Source organism: Oncorhynchus masou, chromosome 28, assembly GCF_036934945.1.
Source record: "Oncorhynchus masou masou isolate Uvic2021 chromosome 28, UVic_Omas_1.1, whole genome shotgun sequence".
Lineage (NCBI taxonomy): Eukaryota > Metazoa > Chordata > Actinopteri > Salmoniformes > Salmonidae > Oncorhynchus > Oncorhynchus masou.
The window spans coordinates 40,269,978-40,279,065 of NC_088239.1; the positions used below are offsets into that span (position 1 = coordinate 40,269,978).

The 9,088-nt window shown below is 44.8% G+C and overlaps 22 non-coding genes across 22 annotated transcripts; all 22 read left to right on the forward strand.

The window, feature by feature from the left end:
- Window positions 1–52: 52 nt before the first annotated feature.
- Window positions 53–124, forward strand: trnad-guc (transfer RNA aspartic acid (anticodon GUC)). The gene has a single exon. It is a non-coding gene; the product is annotated as a tRNA-Asp (tRNA).
- A 119-nt stretch (window positions 125–243) lies between these two features.
- Window positions 244–314, forward strand: trnag-gcc (transfer RNA glycine (anticodon GCC)). The gene has a single exon. It is a non-coding gene; the product is annotated as a tRNA-Gly (tRNA).
- A 525-nt stretch (window positions 315–839) lies between these two features.
- Window positions 840–911, forward strand: trnad-guc (transfer RNA aspartic acid (anticodon GUC)). Its single transcript has one exon. It is a non-coding gene; the product is annotated as a tRNA-Asp (tRNA).
- Window positions 912–1,030: 119 nt separating this feature from the next.
- On the forward strand, window positions 1,031–1,101 carry trnag-gcc (transfer RNA glycine (anticodon GCC)). Its single transcript has one exon. It is a non-coding gene; the product is annotated as a tRNA-Gly (tRNA).
- Window positions 1,102–1,623: 522 nt separating this feature from the next.
- Window positions 1,624–1,695, forward strand: trnad-guc (transfer RNA aspartic acid (anticodon GUC)). The gene has a single exon. It is a non-coding gene; the product is annotated as a tRNA-Asp (tRNA).
- Window positions 1,696–1,814: 119 nt separating this feature from the next.
- Window positions 1,815–1,885, forward strand: trnag-gcc (transfer RNA glycine (anticodon GCC)). Its single transcript has one exon. It is a non-coding gene; the product is annotated as a tRNA-Gly (tRNA).
- A 522-nt stretch (window positions 1,886–2,407) lies between these two features.
- Window positions 2,408–2,479, forward strand: trnad-guc (transfer RNA aspartic acid (anticodon GUC)). The gene has a single exon. It is a non-coding gene; the product is annotated as a tRNA-Asp (tRNA).
- A 710-nt stretch (window positions 2,480–3,189) lies between these two features.
- On the forward strand, window positions 3,190–3,261 carry trnad-guc (transfer RNA aspartic acid (anticodon GUC)). The gene has a single exon. It is a non-coding gene; the product is annotated as a tRNA-Asp (tRNA).
- A 118-nt stretch (window positions 3,262–3,379) lies between these two features.
- trnag-gcc (transfer RNA glycine (anticodon GCC)) lies at window positions 3,380–3,450 on the forward strand. The gene has a single exon. It is a non-coding gene; the product is annotated as a tRNA-Gly (tRNA).
- A 522-nt stretch (window positions 3,451–3,972) lies between these two features.
- Window positions 3,973–4,044, forward strand: trnad-guc (transfer RNA aspartic acid (anticodon GUC)). Its single transcript has one exon. It is a non-coding gene; the product is annotated as a tRNA-Asp (tRNA).
- Window positions 4,045–4,163: 119 nt separating this feature from the next.
- trnag-gcc (transfer RNA glycine (anticodon GCC)) lies at window positions 4,164–4,234 on the forward strand. The gene has a single exon. It is a non-coding gene; the product is annotated as a tRNA-Gly (tRNA).
- A 522-nt stretch (window positions 4,235–4,756) lies between these two features.
- trnad-guc (transfer RNA aspartic acid (anticodon GUC)) lies at window positions 4,757–4,828 on the forward strand. The gene has a single exon. It is a non-coding gene; the product is annotated as a tRNA-Asp (tRNA).
- A 119-nt stretch (window positions 4,829–4,947) lies between these two features.
- On the forward strand, window positions 4,948–5,018 carry trnag-gcc (transfer RNA glycine (anticodon GCC)). Its single transcript has one exon. It is a non-coding gene; the product is annotated as a tRNA-Gly (tRNA).
- Window positions 5,019–5,540: 522 nt separating this feature from the next.
- On the forward strand, window positions 5,541–5,612 carry trnad-guc (transfer RNA aspartic acid (anticodon GUC)). Its single transcript has one exon. It is a non-coding gene; the product is annotated as a tRNA-Asp (tRNA).
- Window positions 5,613–5,731: 119 nt separating this feature from the next.
- On the forward strand, window positions 5,732–5,802 carry trnag-gcc (transfer RNA glycine (anticodon GCC)). The gene has a single exon. It is a non-coding gene; the product is annotated as a tRNA-Gly (tRNA).
- Window positions 5,803–6,516: 714 nt separating this feature from the next.
- trnag-gcc (transfer RNA glycine (anticodon GCC)) lies at window positions 6,517–6,587 on the forward strand. Its single transcript has one exon. It is a non-coding gene; the product is annotated as a tRNA-Gly (tRNA).
- A 521-nt stretch (window positions 6,588–7,108) lies between these two features.
- On the forward strand, window positions 7,109–7,180 carry trnad-guc (transfer RNA aspartic acid (anticodon GUC)). The gene has a single exon. It is a non-coding gene; the product is annotated as a tRNA-Asp (tRNA).
- A 119-nt stretch (window positions 7,181–7,299) lies between these two features.
- Window positions 7,300–7,370, forward strand: trnag-gcc (transfer RNA glycine (anticodon GCC)). Its single transcript has one exon. It is a non-coding gene; the product is annotated as a tRNA-Gly (tRNA).
- A 521-nt stretch (window positions 7,371–7,891) lies between these two features.
- Window positions 7,892–7,963, forward strand: trnad-guc (transfer RNA aspartic acid (anticodon GUC)). Its single transcript has one exon. It is a non-coding gene; the product is annotated as a tRNA-Asp (tRNA).
- A 119-nt stretch (window positions 7,964–8,082) lies between these two features.
- Window positions 8,083–8,153, forward strand: trnag-gcc (transfer RNA glycine (anticodon GCC)). Its single transcript has one exon. It is a non-coding gene; the product is annotated as a tRNA-Gly (tRNA).
- Window positions 8,154–8,674: 521 nt separating this feature from the next.
- Window positions 8,675–8,746, forward strand: trnad-guc (transfer RNA aspartic acid (anticodon GUC)). The gene has a single exon. It is a non-coding gene; the product is annotated as a tRNA-Asp (tRNA).
- Window positions 8,747–8,865: 119 nt separating this feature from the next.
- Window positions 8,866–8,936, forward strand: trnag-gcc (transfer RNA glycine (anticodon GCC)). The gene has a single exon. It is a non-coding gene; the product is annotated as a tRNA-Gly (tRNA).
- Window positions 8,937–9,088: the final 152 nt, after the last annotated feature.

Genomic DNA, 9,088 nt, shown 5'->3' on the forward strand with positions numbered 1-9,088 from the left:
ATTAGGGTTAGTACCAACGCTCCACGTTTTTTCTAAGGCCCAAAGAATCTGCTCCTCGTTAGTATAGTGGTGAGTATCCCCGCCTGTCACGCGGGAGACCGGGGTTCAATTCCCCGACGGGGAGAAAGGACTGCATTTTTTTAGGGTGAACAATGTTGCTGAGCCCACTAAGTGGAAAATATTCTTGGGAAAAAAGCTTTATGATACGATTTCCAGCCTTTGGGGTTAACTCAGCTTTCCAATGCATTGGTTGTTCAGTGGTAGAATTCTCGCCTGCCACGCGGGAGGCCCGGGTTCGATTCCTGGCCAGTGCAAGAAGTTTCGAACATGAAATTTCGACAAGTACGCAAACCCCGAGGAGGAAATCTGTGTCAGATTGCCAGGCAAACAGAAATCTCTGATCTTGCTCCAATTCTCAACTGACTCTTGAAAAATATGACTTTGCTTTCATTTACAGTTTGGACATTTACTCAATTCTCAGTAGACATTGGTGAGTCCAGTGTGTGAGGTGATTTACTTTGTGCAAGGCATTAGTTGTAAAATGGGAAAGAGTGACAACTGTCTTGAGTTTGAGTTTGACATTTTTGACAATGTCCTGGGATTTCCCACAAACGCCTCTCCTTCTAACTAGTATTGTGTGGCTTGTGAGCGGTATAGAGCAAAATCGACTACATGTACGTGTTTGTGAGAGTCTCAGCTTTCCATAGAGGGGTCATAGTAGGTCCTAGCTCCAACCATTCAGTCTCTACAGATGTTTTTGTTAGAAGGGTTTAAGCCCAACACTCCAAAATTAGGGTTAGTACCAACGCTCCACGTTTTCTAAGGCCCAAAGAATCTGCTCCTCGTTAGTATAGTGGTGAGTATCCCCGCCTGTCACGTGGGAGACCGGGGTTCAATTCCCCGACGGGGAGAAAGGACTGCATTTTTTTAGGGTGAACAATGTTGCTGAGCCCACTAAGTGGAAAATATTCTTGGGAAAAAAGCTTTATGATACGATTTCCAGCCTTTGGGGTTAACTCAGCTTTCCAATGCATTGGTTGTTCAGTGGTAGAATTCTCGCCTGCCACGCGGGAGGCCCGGGTTCGATTCCTGGCCAGTGCAAGAAGTTTCGAACATGAAATTTCGACAAGTACGCAAACCCCCGAGGAGGAAATCTGTGTCAGATTGCCAGGCAAACAGAAATCTCTGATCTTGCTCCAATTCTCAACTGACTCTTGAAAAATATGACTTTGCTTTCATTTACAGTTTGGACATTTACTCAATTCTCAGTAGACATTGGTGAGTCCAGTGTGTGAGGTGATTTACTTTGTGCAAGGCATTAGTTGTAAAATGGGAAAGAGTGACAACTGTCTTGAGTTTGACATTTTTGACAATGTCCTGGGATTTCCCACAAACGCCTCTCCTTCTAACTAGTATTGTGTGGCTTGTGAGCGGTATAGAGCAAAATCGACTACATGTACGTGTTTGTGAGAGTCTCAGCTTTCCATAGAGGGGTCATAGTAGGTCCTAGCTCCAACCATTCAGTCTCTACAGATGTTTTTGTTAGAAGGGTTTAAGCCCAACACTCCAAAATTAGGGTTAGTACCAACGCTCCACGTTTTTTCTAAGGCCCAAAGAATCTGCTCCTCGTTAGTATAGTGGTGAGTATCCCCGCCTGTCACGTGGGAGACCGGGGTTCAATTCCCCGACGGGGAGAAAGGACTGCATTTTTTTAGGGTGAACAATGTTGCTGAGCCCACTAAGTGGAAAATATTCTTGGGAAAAAAGCTTTATGATACGATTTCCAGCCTTTGGGGTTAACTCAGCTTTCCAATGCATTGGTTGTTCAGTGGTAGAATTCTCGCCTGCCACGCGGGAGGCCCGGGTTCGATTCCTGGCCAGTGCAAGAAGTTTCGAACATGAAATTTCGACAAGTACGCAAACCCCCGAGGAGGAAATCTGTGTCAGATTGCCAGGCAAACAGAAATCTCTGATCTTGCTCCAATTCTCAACTGACTCTTGAAAAATATGACTTTGCTTTCATTTACAGTTTGGACATTTACTCAATTCTCAGTAGACATTGGTGAGTCCAGTGTGTGAGGTGATTTACTTTGTGCAAGGCATTAGTTGTAAAATGGGAAAGAGTGACAACTGTCTTGAGTTTGACATTTTTGACAATGTCCTGGGATTTCCCACAAACGCCTCTCCTTCTAACTAGTATTGTGTGGCTTGTGAGCGGTATAGAGCAAAATCGACTACATGTACGTGTTTGTGAGAGTCTCAGCTTTCCATAGAGGGGTCATAGTAGGTCCTAGCTCCAACCATTCAGTCTCTACAGATGTTTTTGTTAGAAGGGTTTAAGCCCAACACTCCAAAATTAGGGTTAGTACCAACGCTCCACGTTTTTTCTAAGGCCCAAAGAATCTGCTCCTCGTTAGTATAGTGGTGAGTATCCCCGCCTGTCACGTGGGAGACCGGGGTTCAATTCCCCGACGGGGAGAAAGGACTGCATTTTTTTAGGGTGAACAATGTTGCTGAGCCCACTAAGTGGAAAATATTCTTGGGAAAAAAGCTTTATGATACGATTTCCAGCCTTTGGGGTTAACTCAGCTTTCCAATGCATTGGTTGTTCAGTGGTAGAATTCTCGCCTGCCACGCGGAGGCCCGGGTTCGATTCCTGGCCAGTGCAAGAAGTTTCGAACATGAAATTTCGACAAGTACGCAAACCCCGAGGAGGAAATCTGTGTCAGATTGCCAGGCAAACAGAAATCTCTGATCTTGCTCCAATTCTCAACTGACTCTTGAAAAATATGACTTTGCTTTCATTTACAGTTTGGACATTTACTCAATTCTCAGTAGACATTGGTGAGTCCAGTGTGTGAGGTGATTTACTTTGTGCAAGGCATTAGTTGTAAAATGGGAAAGAGTGACAACTGTCTTGAGTTTGACATTTTTGACAATGTCCTGGGATTTCCCACAAACGCCTCTCCTTCTAACTAGTATTGTGTGGCTTGTGAGCGGTATAGAGCAAAATCGACTACATGTACGTGTTTGTGAGAGTCTCAGCTTTCCATAGAGGGGTCATAGTAGGTCCTAGCTCCAACCATTCAGTCTCTACAGATGTTTTTGTTAGAAGGGTTTAAGCCCAACACTCCAAAATTAGGGTTAGTACCAACGCTCCACGTTTTTTCAAAGGCCCAAAGAATCTGCTCCTCGTTAGTATAGTGGTGAGTATCCCCGCCTGTCACGCGGGAGACCGGGGTTCAATTCCCCGACGGGGAGAAAGGACTGCATTTTTTAGGGTGAACAATGTTGCTGAGCCCACTAAGTGGAAAATATTCTTGGGAAAAAAGCTTTATGATACGATTTCCAGCCTTTGGGGTTAACTCAGCTTTCCAATGCATTGGTTGTTCAGTGGTAGAATTCTCGCCTGCCACGCGGGAGGCCCGGGTTCGATTCCTGGCCAGTGCAAGAAGTTTCGAACATGAAATTTCGACAAGTACGCAAACCCCCGAGGAGGAAATCTGTGTCAGATTGCCAGGCAAACAGAAATCTCTGATCTTGCTCCAATTCTCAACTGACTCTTGAAAAATATGACTTTGCTTTCATTTACAGTTTGGACATTTACTCAATTCTCAGTAGACATTGGTGAGTCCAGTGTGTGAGGTGATTTACTTTGTGCAAGGCATTAGTTGTAAAATGGGAAAGAGTGACAACTGTCTTGAGTTTGACATTTTTGACAATGTCCTGGGATTTCCCACAAACGCCTCTCCTTCTAACTAGTATTGTGTGGCTTGTGAGCGGTATAGAGCAAAATCGACTACATGTACGTGTTTGTGAGAGTCTCAGCTTTCCATAGAGGGGTCATAGTAGGTCCTAGCTCCAACCATTCAGTCTCTACAGATGTTTTTGTTAGAAGGGTTTAAGCCCAACACTCCAAAATTAGGGTTAGTACCAACGCTCCACGTTTTTTCTAAGGCCCAAAGAATCTGCTCCTCGTTAGTATAGTGGTGAGTATCCCCGCCTGTCACGTGGGAGACCGGGGTTCAATTCCCCGACGGGGAGAAAGGACTGCATTTTTTTAGGGTGAACAATGTTGCTGAGCCCACTAAGTGGAAAATATTCTTGGGAAAAAAGCTTTATGATACGATTTCCAGCCTTTGGGGTTAACTCAGCTTTCCAATGCATTGGTTGTTCAGTGGTAGAATTCTCGCCTGCCACGCGGGAGGCCCGGGTTCGATTCCTGGCCAGTGCAAGAAGTTTCGAACATGAAATTTCGACAAGTACGCAAACCCCCGAGGAGGAAATCTGTGTCAGATTGCCAGGCAAACAGAAATCTCTGATCTTGCTCCAATTCTCAACTGACTCTTGAAAAATATGACTTTGCTTTCATTTACAGTTTGGACATTTACTCAATTCTCAGTAGACATTGGTGAGTCCAGTGTGTGAGGTGATTTACTTTGTGCAAGGCATTAGTTGTAAAATGGGAAAGAGTGACAACTGTCTTGAGTTTGACATTTTTGACAATGTCCTGGGATTTCCCACAAACGCCTCTCCTTCTAACTAGTATTGTGTGGCTTGTGAGCGGTATAGAGCAAAATCGACTACATGTACGTGTTTGTGAGAGTCTCAGCTTTCCATAGAGGGGTCATAGTAGGTCCTAGCTCCAACCATTCAGTCTCTACAGATGTTTTTGTTAGAAGGGTTTAAGCCCAACACTCCAAAATTAGGGTTAGTACCAACGCTCCACGTTTTTTCTAAGGCCCAAAGAATCTGCTCCTCGTTAGTATAGTGGTGAGTATCCCCGCCTGTCACGCGGGAGACCGGGGTTCAATTCCCCGACGGGGAGAAAGGACTGCATTTTTTTAGGGTGAACAATGTTGCTGAGCCCACTAAGTGGAAAATATTCTTGGGAAAAAAGCTTTATGATACGATTTCCAGCCTTTGGGGTTAACTCAGCTTTCCAATGCATTGGTTGTTCAGTGGTAGAATTCTCGCCTGCCACGCGGGAGGCCCGGGTTCGATTCCTGGCCAGTGCAAGAAGTTTCGAACATGAAATTTCGACAAGTACGCAAACCCCCGAGGAGGAAATCTGTGTCAGATTGCCAGGCAAACAGAAATCTCTGATCTTGCTCCAATTCTCAACTGACTCTTGAAAAATATGACTTTGCTTTCATTTACAGTTTGGACATTTACTCAATTCTCAGTAGACATTGGTGAGTCCAGTGTGTGAGGTGATTTACTTTGTGCAAGGCATTAGTTGTAAAATGGGAAAGAGTGACAACTGTCTTGAGTTTGACATTTTTGACAATGTCCTGGGATTTCCCACAAACGCCTCTCCTTCTAACTAGTATTGTGTGGCTTGTGAGCGGTATAGAGCAAAATCGACTACATGTACGTGTTTGTGAGAGTCTCAGCTTTCCATAGAGGGGTCATAGTAGGTCCTAGCTCCAACCATTCAGTCTCTACAGATGTTTTTGTTAGAAGGGTTTAAGCCCAACACTCCAAAATTAGGGTTAGTACCAACGCTCCACGTTTTTTCTAAGGCCCAAAGAATCTGCTCCTCGTTAGTATAGTGGTGAGTATCCCCGCCTGTCACGTGGGAGACCGGGGTTCAATTCCCCGACGGGGAGAAAGGACTGCATTTTTTTAGGGTGAACAATGTTGCTGAGCCCACTAAGTGGAAAATATTCTTGGGAAAAAAGCTTTATGATACGATTTCCAGCCTTTGGGGTTAACTCAGCTTTCCAATGCATTGGTTGTTCAGTGGTAGAATTCTCGCCTGCCACGCGGGAGGCCCGGGTTCGATTCCTGGCCAGTGCAAGAAGTTTCGAACATGAAATTTCGACAAGTACGCAAACCCCCGAGGAGGAAATCTGTGTCAGATTGCCAGGCAAACAGAAATCTCTGATCTTGCTCCAATTCTCAACTGACTCTTGAAAAATATGACTTTGCTTTCATTTACAGTTTGGACATTTACTCAATTCTCAGTAGACATTGGTGAGTCCAGTGTGTGAGGTGATTTACTTTGTGCAAGGCATTAGTTGTAAAATGGGAAAGAGTGACAACTGTCTTGAGTTTGACATTTTTGACAATGTCCTGGGATTTCCCACAAACGCCTCTCCTTCTAACTAGTATTGTGTGGCTTGTGAGCGGTATAGAGCAAAATCGACTACATGTACGTGTTTGTGAGAGTCTCAGCTTTCCATAGAGGGGTCATAGTAGGTCCTAGCTCCAACCATTCAGTCTCTACAGATGTTTTTGTTAGAAGGGTTTAAGCCCAACACTCCAAAATTAGGGTTAGTACCAACGCTCCACGTTTTTTCGAAGGCCCAAAGAATCTGCTCCTCGTTAGTATAGTGGTGAGTATCCCCGCCTGTCACGCGGGGAGACCGGGGTTCAATTCCCCGACGGGGAGAAAGGACTGCATTTTTTTAGGGTGAACAATGTTGCTGAGCCCACTAAGTGGAAAATATTCTTGGGAAAAAAGCTTTATGATACGATTTCCAGCCTTTGGGGTTAACTCAGCTTTCCAATGCATTGGTTGTTCAGTGGTAGAATTCTCGCCTGCCACGCGGGAGGCCCGGGTTCGATTCCTGGCCAGTGCAAGAAGTTTCGAACATGAAATTTCGACAAGTACGCAAACCCCGAGGAGGAAATCTGTGTCAGATTGCCAGGCAAACAGAAATCTCTGATCTTGCTCCAATTCTCAACTGACTCTTGAAAAATATGACTTTGCTTTCATTTACAGTTTGGACATTTACTCAATTCTCAGTAGACATTGGTGAGTCCAGTGTGTGAGGTGATTTACTTTGTGCAAGGCATTAGTTGTAAAATGGGAAAGAGTGACAACTGTCTTGAGTTTGACATTTTTGACAATGTCCTGGGATTTCCCACAAACGCCTCTCCTTCTAACTAGTATTGTGTGGCTTGTGAGCGGTATAGAGCAAAATCGACTACATGTACGTGTTTGTGAGAGTCTCAGCTTTCCATAGAGGGGTCATAGTAGGTCCTAGCTCCAACCATTCAGTCTCTACAGATGTTTTTGTTAGAAGGGTTTAAGCCCAACACTCCAAAATTAGGGTTAGTACCAACGCTCCACGTTTTTTCTAAGGCCCAAAGAATCTGCTCCTCGTTAGTATAGTGGTGAGTATCCCCGCCTGTCACGTGGGAGACCGGGGTTCAATTCCCCGACGGGGAGAAAGGACTGCATTTTTTTAGGGTGAACAATGTTGCTGAGCCCACTAAGTGGAAAATATTCTTGGGAAAAAAGCTTTATGATACGATTTCCAGCCTTTGGGGTTAACTCAGCTTTCCAATGCATTGGTTGTTCAGTGGTAGAATTCTCGCCTGCCACGCGGGAGGCCCGGGTTCGATTCCTGGCCAGTGCAAGAAGTTTCGAACATGAAATTTCGACAAGTACGCAAACCCCGAGGAGGAAATCTGTGTCAGATTGCCAGGCAAACAGAAATCTCTGATCTTGCTCCAATTCTCAACTGACTCTTGAAAAATATGACTTTGCTTTCATTTACAGTTTGGACATTTACTCAATTCTCAGTAGACATTGGTGAGTCCAGTGTGTGAGGTGATTTACTTTGTGCAAGGCATTAGTTGTAAAATGGGAAAGAGTGACAACTGTCTTGAGTTTGACATTTTTGACAATGTCCTGGGATTTCCCACAAACGCCTCTCCTTCTAACTAGTATTGTGTGGCTTGTGAGCGGTATAGAGCAAAATCGACTACATGTACGTGTTTGTGAGAGTCTCAGCTTTCCATAGAGGGGTCATAGTAGGTCCTAGCTCCAACCATTCAGTCTCTACAGATGTTTTTGTTAGAAGGGTTTAAGCCCAACACTCCAAAATTAGGGTTAGTACCAACGCTCCACGTTTTTTCTAAGGCCCAAAGAATCTGCTCCTCGTTAGTATAGTGGTGAGTATCCCCGCCTGTCACGTGGGAGACCGGGGTTCAATTCCCCGACGGGGAGAAAGGACTGCATTTTTTTAGGGTGAACAATGTTGCTGAGCCCACTAAGTGGAAAATATTCTTGGGAAAAAAGCTTTATGATACGATTTCCAGCCTTTGGGGTTAACTCAGCTTTCCAATGCATTGGTTGTTCAGTGGTAGAATTCTCGCCTGCCACGCGGGAGGCCCGGGTTCGATTCCTGGCCAGTGCAAGAAGTTTCGAACATGAAATTTCGACAAGTACGCAAACCCCGAGGAGGAAATCTGTGTCAGATTGCCAGGCAAACAGAAATCTCTGATCTTGCTCCAATTCTCAACTGACTCTTGAAAAATATGACTTTGCTTTCATTTACAGTTTGGACATTTACTCAATTCTCAGTAGACATTGGTGAGTCCAGTGTGTGAGGTGATTTACTTTGTGCAAGGCATTAGTTGTAAAATGGGAAAGAGTGACAACTGTCTTGAGTTTGACATTTTTGACAATGTCCTGGGATTTCCCACAAACGCCTCTCCTTCTAACTAGTATTGTGTGGCTTGTGAGCGGTATAGAGCAAAATCGACTACATGTACGTGTTTGTGAGAGTCTCAGCTTTCCATAGAGGGGTCATAGTAGGTCCTAGCTCCAACCATTCAGTCTCTACAGATGTTTTTGTTAGAAGGGTTTAAGCCCAACACTCCAAAATTAGGGTTAGTACCAACGCTCCACGTTTTTTCTAAGGCCCAAAGAATCTGCTCCTCGTTAGTATAGTGGTGAGTATCCCCGCCTGTCACGTGGGAGACCGGGGTTCAATTCCCCGACGGGGAGAAAGGACTGCATTTTTTTAGGGTGAACAATGTTGCTGAGCCCACTAAGTGGAAAATATTCTTGGGAAAAAAGCTTTATGATACGATTTCCAGCCTTTGGGGTTAACTCAGCTTTCCAATGCATTGGTTGTTCAGTGGTAGAATTCTCGCCTGCCACGCGGGAGGCCCGGGTTCGATTCCTGGCCAGTGCAAGAAGTTTCGAACATGAAATTTCGACAAGTACGCAAACCCCGAGGAGGAAATCTGTGTCAGATTGCCAGGCAAACAGAAATCTCTGATCTTGCTCCAATTCTCAACTGACTCTTGAAAAATATGACTTTGCTTTCATTTACAGTTTGGACAT